Source organism: Sturnira hondurensis, unplaced genomic scaffold (genome assembly GCF_014824575.4).
Source record: "Sturnira hondurensis isolate 20B ecotype Veracruz unplaced genomic scaffold, ASM1482457v3 Scaffold0004622, whole genome shotgun sequence".
In the NCBI taxonomy this organism is placed as follows: Eukaryota; Metazoa; Chordata; class Mammalia; order Chiroptera; family Phyllostomidae; genus Sturnira; species Sturnira hondurensis.
Window position 1 is genome coordinate 651,336 of NW_028077253.1, and position 10,169 is coordinate 661,504.

The 10,169-nt window shown below is 41.0% G+C and overlaps 1 pseudogene; it reads right to left on the reverse strand.

Annotated features, from left to right (window-relative positions):
• Positions 1–2,378: 2,378 nt before the first annotated feature.
• Positions 2,379–2,782, reverse strand: LOC118986873 (40S ribosomal protein S15-like; annotated as a pseudogene).
• Positions 2,783–10,169: the final 7,387 nt, after the last annotated feature.

The window sequence follows — 10,169 nt, forward strand, 5'->3', positions numbered from 1 at the left end:
CAAATCCATAAAATATAAGAGAGGTTGGTCATATAGTATATGGGATTATCTTTGGGATTATCTTAACTTCTTGCTCCCCTTAGTTCCCCAGTAGCCTTGGAAAACACCCAAGTTAGCTGAATTCTAAACTATTCTAAATGGGCTATTACGAGCTAAAATGGTTGGCAGGAATGTGGTTTTGAGGGTTAGTGTAATCTCTTTGGGGGAAAAATTATAAGTAATGGCGAGGTAGATATGAGAGAATGGGGAGTAGTAGATAGGGGAGGACCTATTCAGAGGTTATTGCAGACATAAATCTTAATGTAATAGATGAAAAAGTAGGGACAGGGAAGACTGGAAAAGGAGATTCCTCTGGATTGTAGAGGGTCTTGAGTTGCAGGTCGAACTTTGGGTTTGATACCATAGGCTGTTAGTAGCCATGGATGCATTAGAGACATCATGAAAAGACTGCTTTCGGGAAGGTTTACTGCAGGCACCATGTGAATGATAGACTAATGCAAGGAGAAACTGGAAGCAGAAAGGGTGGGTTAGAAAACCTCAGAAATTCGGAGGAGAGTTGAGCCCACGAATATTTCAGTGTAAATTAATGTTTTATTTTTTCTTTGTCATTCTTAAATCTAGAGTTTGAACAATGTGGTTTGAAAATATAATAATGATACTGATTAGTACAATCACTGATTTCTCCTCTACCTCACTAGTGGTTTTAAGGCATGTTCTCATAATTTCACGAATGATATGTCTTTGTAAGGCTGGAAAACAATGAAGCTCTTTAAATGGCCTTGATGAATGCCTATTACTTGTGAGTGTATTGTGCTTGAAATTATTATAAAATTATTTTTTAAAGATTCACTTAGACAAACTAATTAGACAAGCTCATATGAGTCAGAATCCTAAAACGATGTTATGGTTTCATTCATTTCAAATGGTAGCACAATCATAGCACAATACTTATCCTTTCCGAAATAATTCCAGTTGCAGATTTGTTCAACGCAATGTTGCACCTTTTGCCTTTCTAAAGAGCAGTGCGATGTGGCCATTCTAAATATACATGTGTTTGCTGAAAGCTATCAGTTGGTGATTTTCTTCTCGGTGGGACAGAAATAAGTCAGGTGGATATAAGAGAAATTCCTGTACATAATACTTTTAGAGCACTTCTTAGTAGCAATTTCAATTTGTCTCTAGCACTGTATGTATTCCCAGTTATTACTCCTTTCACTCCATAATTTTTATCCTCAGATTTTTGCATTTCATATCCCAAAGATAACATTTGCTCAAACATAAAAATAACATTTAGCTGCCTTTGCATGGCCCTGGTGGATTGATCTCTCACTTCTTGCTTCCTTTAGTTCCCCGGTAGCCTTGAAAAACACCCAAGTTAGCTGAATTCTAAACTGAATGACTGTGACATCCCCACAGTAGCATAACTCCAAATGCCTATTTGATAGCTTCAATGGATGGCAAAAAACCTCTTCAAATTTAACATACCTAAAAAGGAATTCTTGTTCATCCCTCCACTCTCTGACTTGATCTTCTTCTAGCTCCTGCATTTAATACATGGCCCTAGCATTACCTGGGTGCCCAGGTTAAAAATAATGACAACTTTAAAAATACCAATAAGTGAAAATGTAGATACCATTTCTTAGTTTTCTCATTCCATAAATCACTACATCTTATTTGTACATAAGCCTCTGGACAATTCTTTTAAAATTTATTTTCTTTTTAAAAGATTTCTTTATTATTAAAGAGATGGGAAGAGAGGAAGAAAAAGGTAGAGAAATATGAATGTATGGTTGCTTCTCAAGTGCCTGCTACTGAGGACCTGGCCTGCAACCCAGGCCTGTGATCTGACTGGGAATCTAACTGCGACCCCTGCAGGCCGGCACTCAATTTACTGAGCCACACCAGCCAGGTTTTATTTCTGTTAAATCTTAAAAATTATTTTATTGTTGTTTGGAAAGTTGTAACTGCAAAAATATACCCAAGTCTAATTGCTTTTCTTCTTCTCTGCTGCCCCCACCTTAGTTTCTCCCTGTTTCTCCCCAGGGCTCCTTCAGCACCCCTCATGGATCTTTGCATCTCCTGTTTGTCAGTTCCCCCAAAGAGCACCAGAGAAATCCGTCAATCATGCCAATTAAAATTTTTGGACTTAACACAGTAAAGGAGAACATAACTTAACAGAGTCTTAGCATGAGCTCAAAATCAGGGAAACTAGGGTAGGGCAATTATTGTATTTTGTGGTTTGGGCTAAGTGATTTTGAGGTGGATCTTGCTAGGATGAGCACATTTGAGATTGGATAGAGTTTATTACATAGTAGCTTGGATTGGTGGGTACCATGTAAAAAGGGCCTTTTGTTTTTAAATAAGTCTGATTTTATTGGCTACTCAAGAGATTGAAATGGGAGGAGTGGATGGCCCCGACCCTTCATTGGCTTGTTGCCCAGGTAGTGCCCAGTCATCTCGGGCTGGATTTCCACCTGGTGCAAGGTCTTGCCGTTGGACATGCCCACCATGCTGTCCACTGTCTCCCGCAGGATAATCATGTCCCACAGGTGCATCTTCACTAGTTCAGGCTTCTCCGTGGGCAGTGCCATCTTCCTGGCCTTGTGCAGGTGCTTTTTAGCAGCGTGTGCTGCTTCCTCCGCCACCCTGGCTCAGCTGTCACCTGGTGCTGTACAGCTGCATCCGCCACTCATAGCATGTGTCAGAGCACCTGGCCAAGATCCACGCCGCGGTAGGTGAACATGCAGAACGTCTGCTTCTTTTTCCGCTCCACTTCCTCCATCTTGTCGGTTCTTTGGCAAAAGAAGGGTCTTGAAGTGAGTCTTGACAAGTATGTTGCTTAGTTCACAGTCATCTTTTAAGAACAGGTATTTTTTAGATCCGGCATCTAGGTTATATTAGCTCGGAGTTCTGTTTAATATAGAGACAGAAAAGTATGCCTGGTTCTAATTTCAGAGGGAGAATTGTGTTTCCTAAGTGTTTAACTTGAAGTAACTTTCCATATCTATGCTTAGAATATTTGGAAAGCCTAATGCTGTTAGAGTAAAATCCAGACTCAGATTGGGAGACCCAGGATAAGCTGTCCCTTGCCTCCTTGCTGAATTCAATCGCTACCACTTTCCCCTTTACTTTCCGTTCCAGCCACACTGCCCTGTTTCCTCCTGACTAAAAGGAGCTCATTCTTGCACTTAATGGTCCCCTCTGACTGGAATGAGTCTGTATTTTCTCCATCTCAGCATTCACGTCTCCCTCAAATATCCTCTCCTCAGACACTTCCTAGACTACCAATTTATATCAGCTCATGACTTCAACGTCACTTCATTTCAGGGTTCATGGACTCATCCCTATACAAAATTATAGCCTCTACAGAAAGGCAGCCTAAGCCAAATCCTTGCTCTTTTACTTACTAGCGATGGAACTTTGGGCATGTTACTTTGGCTATCTGTGTGTTAGCTTCCCATGCATAAAAAAAAGGCAGATGATGAAACTGTGGGGACTAAAAAGGAACTTCTACGTTCTTCTGGTTGGGCTAATAATCAAATTAACAGAGATAAATTAGTATGAGAAAGTGTCCAAAGCTTATTATACAAACACACTCAGGGACGTCATCCTGTGCCCCATGGACAAATTGGGCAGTTGAAGCTTATATTACCAGTTTGCGACTTCAGAGGGCAGGAAGGCAATTCACATGGGGGTGGAAAGGAAATGTTTGATAAATGAATGCTAGCCGGGCCATCTTTAATGATGTGATGCAGAGAGGACTTTGAGCAAATGGGGCCTGGCTGGTTTCTTCTCTATCTCACACTAATTTATATTATATGAAACTCTAGTGATCTGTGATGATATCTCCCTTCCTAGAATAGGTCCTCTGTGGGAACTCTTTTTAGGCAGTTAGAGGGGGAGGTCAAAGGTTTTTCCCGAGTCTTTTGTTTCTTTAAAAATTCTTTCTAAATGTGTTTGTTGATTTTTAGAGAGAGAGGGAGGGAGGGAGGAGAGAGAGAAAGATCAATGTGTGAGAGAAACATTGATCAGTTGCTTCCCATATGTGCCCTGACTGGGGATCGAACCCCCAGCCTTTTGATGTACAGGATGACATTCCAACCAACTGAGCCACACCATCCAGGGACTGAGTCTTTTGTTTCTTAATGACCAGCTTAAAAATCAATATCCCAAAAGGCACATTTTTTTTCTGAGGAGAGGAATCTCCTACTAAAAAGATAATTTGAAAACCAGTGGACCAAAATAAATAAATAAATAAATAAATAAATAAATCCATCCACTGTTTTTGTATGGCCTACAAGCTAACAATGGATTTGACATTTTTAAAGGTTAAAAAATTTAAAAGGAATATTTTTATTTGTATTATTATAATTTTTTAAATTTAATTTATTTATCTTTAGAAAGGAAGGGAAGGAGAGAGGGAGAGAAATATCAATGTGTGGTTGCTTCTCGTGTGTCCCCAGCTGGGAACTGGCCCCTGCTGGGAACTGGCCTGCAACCCAGGCATGTGCCCTGACTGGGAATTGAACCACAAACTTTTGGTTCACAGGCCCGTACTCAATCCACTGAGCTACACCAGCCAGGGCTATTTGTATTATTATTTTGCATAAAATTATGTGAAAGTTCAATTTCAGGGTCCATAAATATAGTGTTAATGGCATATAAGCCACCTCCATTCGTTTATGTATTTGTTTATGGCTGCTTTCTCAAGTCAGCAGTAGCTGAGTATTTGCTTCACTGATGCTATGAGCCCCAAAACATTGAATATTTACTATGTGGCCCTTTATGGGAAGTGTGCTGACCTCTCACTTAGATGATCGCTAAGACCTCTTTCATGTGATTTTTGTTCATCTTTGTGGAACTGAATCGGCCAGCTGTATAGGATCCCACTCTCGCTCACTGTACTATAAAATCTATTTATTCTTGGTTATAAAGTTATTTCTCATTTGAGGACTTATACTACCTAACTAATCCATGTCTTATCATCTGTTTTCACCTTCATTCCAAACGGTGTTTGGTATTTTCTATTTTCTATTACACTGAACATTTCTTTTCTTCAATCATACTTACACCGAGTAACAGTTAAGTAGCAGGACTCCACTGCACTGTGCATATTTTAACCTAACAGAGTTATAGGGTTAGAAGGAAGCTTTAGATGCTAGCTAATGTCTCCTTCTGGACAGAATCACACTTAAAGTGTCCTGGAAAGGTTTTGGTTTACCATAGCCTCTAACATTCCCAGAGAAGAGCATTTCCATCATTTCCACTTTGTAGTGAATCAGCTCTCAAATGATTTGTACTTTGGGTTCCTTTGTCTGACCAAAAGGATATTTGGAGTGGTTCCATTTTAAGGCTTTTAAATAGTTTGTTAATGTGGCGGTGCTTCCAGCTACACAAATCTCGATTTTAATTCTTAAAATCCAGGAATCACAGCTCCTGGATTTTAAAAAAATATTTAAGAAAATATTTTTAGAGAGAGGGGAAGGGAGAGAGGGAGAAACAGTTGACTTTTGCACACACCTTTACTGGGAACACAGAAGCAACCCAGGCATATGTCATGACTGGGAATCCAACCAGCGGTCCTTTGCTTTGCAGGACCATGCTCAACCAACTGAGCCACACCAGTCAGGGCAAACCACAGCTTCTCATATGGTATCTCTTAAGCGTTGTGATTAAGGGGCGGGACCTGGGAGATTATTCTTGTCATGTGCTCTGCTCTTCCTCCATGCCCTGAAATCCTCTAGGATAGAAGCAGGATTCCTTCTCCCCTAACTCTCACAGCTGACACAGAGTTTTCTGAATGTTCTGCCCAACCTCTTTGAAAGCAATCTTTATTTCAAAAGATGAAGTGAGGGTGGATCTAATCTAATACTTTTTATTGGAACACAACCCAGCTTTTCTGTGCATGCCCTCCTGCATACAATCAATAATAAATTAGCATTTTATTTGTACTGTATAATTCGGTTCTTTTCAGAAGGCTGATCTTGAAGCCAACTAGCATTTGTTTTCTCCAAAGAGTTTTTTTTAAAGATTTTATTTATTTATCTTTAGAGGGGAAGGAAAGGAGACAGGGAGAGAAGTATCAATGCTTGGTTGCTTCTCGTGTGTCCCCTGCTGGGAACTGGCCTGCAACCTGGGCATGTGCCCTGACTGGGAATCGAACCTCGATCATGTGGTTCGCAGGCCCACACTCAATCCACTGAGCTACACCAGCCAGGGCTCCGAAGGGGTTTTTGATGGAGTGCTAATTATGTTTCACCTCCAGTGTAGAGTTGAGGGAGAACTATAATCGTCTCATTGCAGAAGGAAGGTCCAGCTAATGAATCTCTAAGGATAGTCTTAAGAATGCTACATTCTCGGGGAGGGGGGAGTAAATGTGAAAATACATATTTGACCAAGGAAATGATACCATGTAAACATCAGTGACAAGGTTATATCTTTGGGAAATAGCTGCAGGACTGTGACAAGAATTTGTTTCAGTAGAGGAAAAAAAGAAAACCAGAAGAACATATATGTTGAGTCCCCACACTGGCTGAATCTGAAGTTTAGTGGTTAATGGGGGGAGCTGTATGTTAAAGTAAACCTCACTTGAATGGATTTTTGTTCCAGAGAGGAAACCAGCTTAATATACAAGTCCTGAGTAAAGAAGTATATCACATTTTATAAAAGAGGATAATGAATGCAAGGAGGACCAATCTCCTCACTTCTGCTAACCTAATTGTGCCATGAGCTGTTGTATCTGTATTAGCTCAGATCAAGGAAGTTTGATCCAGATATGTTTTCAGTATCGTAATATATTTGTTCAATATAGCATACTAAAGATTAGAACGTACTTTAACTCCACATTTTTTTCTATAGAGACTTCTACAGGCAGCTCTCAGCCGCTGAATTTTTACCGTCCAAGTCCTTACAGCTTATATGCCAAGACTTAATATGTGTATAAATGGCTATGCTCTGGTACTGCTAGGGAAGCGTGGGGTTCTCTGTGTGACTTGGGATTTAGTGAATGTATAAAAGTGAAGGTAGCTGACAATAGTGACCCATCAATGATCCTGCGTCCACCTGAGCAAACTTTGATTCTGGTCCTGTGCTGGGCACTAAGGAAAGACCTGCTGTTTACTTTGTGAGGCTTCTCAGGAATGGCATCTCGATAATCAGAGCATTAAATCCAAACTCCTTTGTCTGGCTCTAAAGTATTAACCATTTTTAAAACCAGGTTTCTCACCAAAACATAGAGGCTTGCATTTGTTTGGATGGTGTTTTACAATGTAAAGATTACTTTTGTATCTGTCATCACATTGAAGTTCACTGCATCTAGCCTGTGGTCTGTGCTCAGGAAACATCATGGTAGGGGTCAAGGGGCAGAACTGAGGCTCAGAGGTTGACTTGCCCAAGGTCATCTGGCTAGGGTGGGGCAGAGGCATGAGTGAATAGTTCCTGTTTCAGATGCTTAAATCAGAAACTTTCCTCTCCCTCACCCTTTCTCTCTCCACCTTCCTCTGTCCATTTTCCTCTGTATCTCTCTTGAGCTGGTGATCTCTGTCTTAAAAAAAAAAAAGAACTGTTCCAGGACTTTTTTTTTGGGGGGGGGTTCTTTTTTATTGTCAAATTTCTTTTTTTAAAATATATTTTATTGATTATACCATTACAGTTGTTCTATTCCCCCCCTTCATTCCCCTCCACCCGCACACTCCCTCCCCCACCATTCTCCCCCCCTTAGTTTATAACCACGTGTCTCAAGTTCTTTAGATTCTATATTTCCCCCACTATTCTTGCCCTCCCCATTATCTATTTTCTACCTACCATCTATGCTATTTTCTGTGCCTTCTCCCCCCTTCTCCCCCTCCCACCCCCCTGTTTCTAACCCTCCATGTGTTCTTCATTTCTATGGTTCCACTCCTGATCTAGCTGTCCTCTTGGTTTGCTTTTGTTTTAGGTGTGGTTGTTAATAACTGTGTGTTTGCTGTCCTTTCACTGTTCATATTTTTCATCTTCTTTTTCTTATATAAGTCCCTTTAGCATTTCATATAATAAGGGCTTGGTGATGATGAACTCCTTGAACTTGACCTTATCTGAGAAGCACTTTATCTGTCCTTCCATTCTAAATGAAAGTTTTGCTGGATAAAGCAATCTTGGCTGTAGGTCTTTGGATTTCATGACTTGGAATACTTCTTTCCAGCCCCTTCTTGCCTGTAAGGTCTCTTTTGAGAAATCCGCTGACAGTCTGATGGGTACTCCTTTGTAGGTGACTGTCCCCTTATCCCTTGCTGCTTCTAGGATTCTCTCCTTCATTTTGGTCTTGGCTAATGTAATTATGATGTGCCTTGGTGTGTTCCTTCTTGGGTCCAACTTCTTTGGGACTCTCTGAGCTTCCTGGATTTCCTGGAAGTCTATTTCCTTTGCCAGACTGGGGAAGTTCTCCTTTATTATTTGTTCAAATATGTTTTCCACTCGTGGCTGTTTCTTTCCCCCTTCTGGTACCCCTATAATCCGAATGTTGGAACATTTAAAGATGTCCTGGAGGTTCCTAAGCCTCTCCTCATTTGTTTGAATTCTCATTTCTTCATTCCTTTCTGGTTGGATGTTTCGTTCTTCCTTCTGGTCCATTCCATTGATTTGAGTCCCCGTTTCCTTTCCATCGCTATTGGTTTCCTGTGCATCTCCCTTCATTTCAATTAGTTTAGCCTTCACATGTTCCTCTAATTTGTGACTATGTTCCTCTAATTTGTGACTATAATCTACCAGTTCTGTGAGCATCCTGATAAATAGTGTCTTGAATTGTGCTTCTGAGAGGCTGGCAATTTCTCGGTCGCTTAGAGTTATTGGCTCTGGGACTTTGAGTTCTTCTTGCGCCATCTTTTGGGCTGTTCGTGCCTGTTCCATAGCAGAATCAGAGCCCTAAAGTGTTCACTAGAACAGGGCAACTCAGTCGCTGGGTTGTGACGTTGTATGTGGGGGTGGGGTCAGAGAGGAGCAATGGCGTCCAGTCTGCCGTCTCCTGCCGCGGCCCCCACAGGTGCGGCAGCTGCCACCACCACTGGGTCCACGTGTTTCATCCCACTGCACACGAGTGTGCCACCGCCATCAGCCCTCGCCCCCTGGGGCCTGTGTGGTCCGTCTCACTGTGTGCGAATGTGCGACTGCGGTCAGTCTGCCCCACACCCTGACTGGGTCTGGGCCACTTGCACGCCTAGGTCGGGGGACCTGTCCTGCCCGACCCTGCTCCACTGCTGGCTCCGCCCCTCTTACCGTCCCCGTTGAATGGTTAGTGGTTGTCGGACTTCCGTATAATTCAATCTTCTGTTTTTTGGCTGTGTCTTTGTTCTCCAAACCTTTGTTGTATTCAAACTTGGTTGTGGGAGAAGGCACAGTGTTTCCACCTATGCCTCCATCTTGGCGGAAGTCCTGTTCCAGAACTTTATAGTTTGGTGTACTTCCTAAATAAATCAACTCAGAGCCTGTTTAAAAATAATAATAATTACCTGCTATTGAGGACTTAATTTAGTGTACTACACTGTACTAAATGCTTTATGTTTATTAACCTACTTATTTTTAGCAATAAATCTATAAGGAAGCTGTTATTATCCTCATTTATAAAATACTTGAAGTAAAAAATTCCAATGTATTTTATTGTAGTTATATAAAGTTTATGGGGCAGATTAAATATTTAGCCTTAAATACACATGAATCATTTCAAATATAATACAATTTTTGACACTCAGATAATAATGCATTTGAGATATGAAAGCTATTTGGGATGTTTGGGGGACAAGGACAATTCTGAATTAAACTTGATTGATTCCTGCCAAGATTATGCTAACAATCTATATTTTAGTAATCTATTTGTTCCACAGATGGCAAAAAATCAAGCACAAGGAAGGAAAGTGTTAATGTTTGTTCACCAATTACTTAGTGGCAGATACTGCACTTGGTGCGCGACATACTTAAGAGGTCACCTTGTGAGAACTGTTGTTTCTGTTTTAAATCTTTAAAGATGAGTCACCTGAGGCTCATAGAAATTAAGAAACCTGTCTAAACACCTTAACTTGACCCAGAAGAACATACAAGTAAACTGGCTGAATCTTAGTTTTTAGGGGTTTACAGGGAGAAACTATGTTTTAGAGCAAAGCTGAGCTGGACCGGCCTTGGGTCCAGATGGAGTAGGGAAC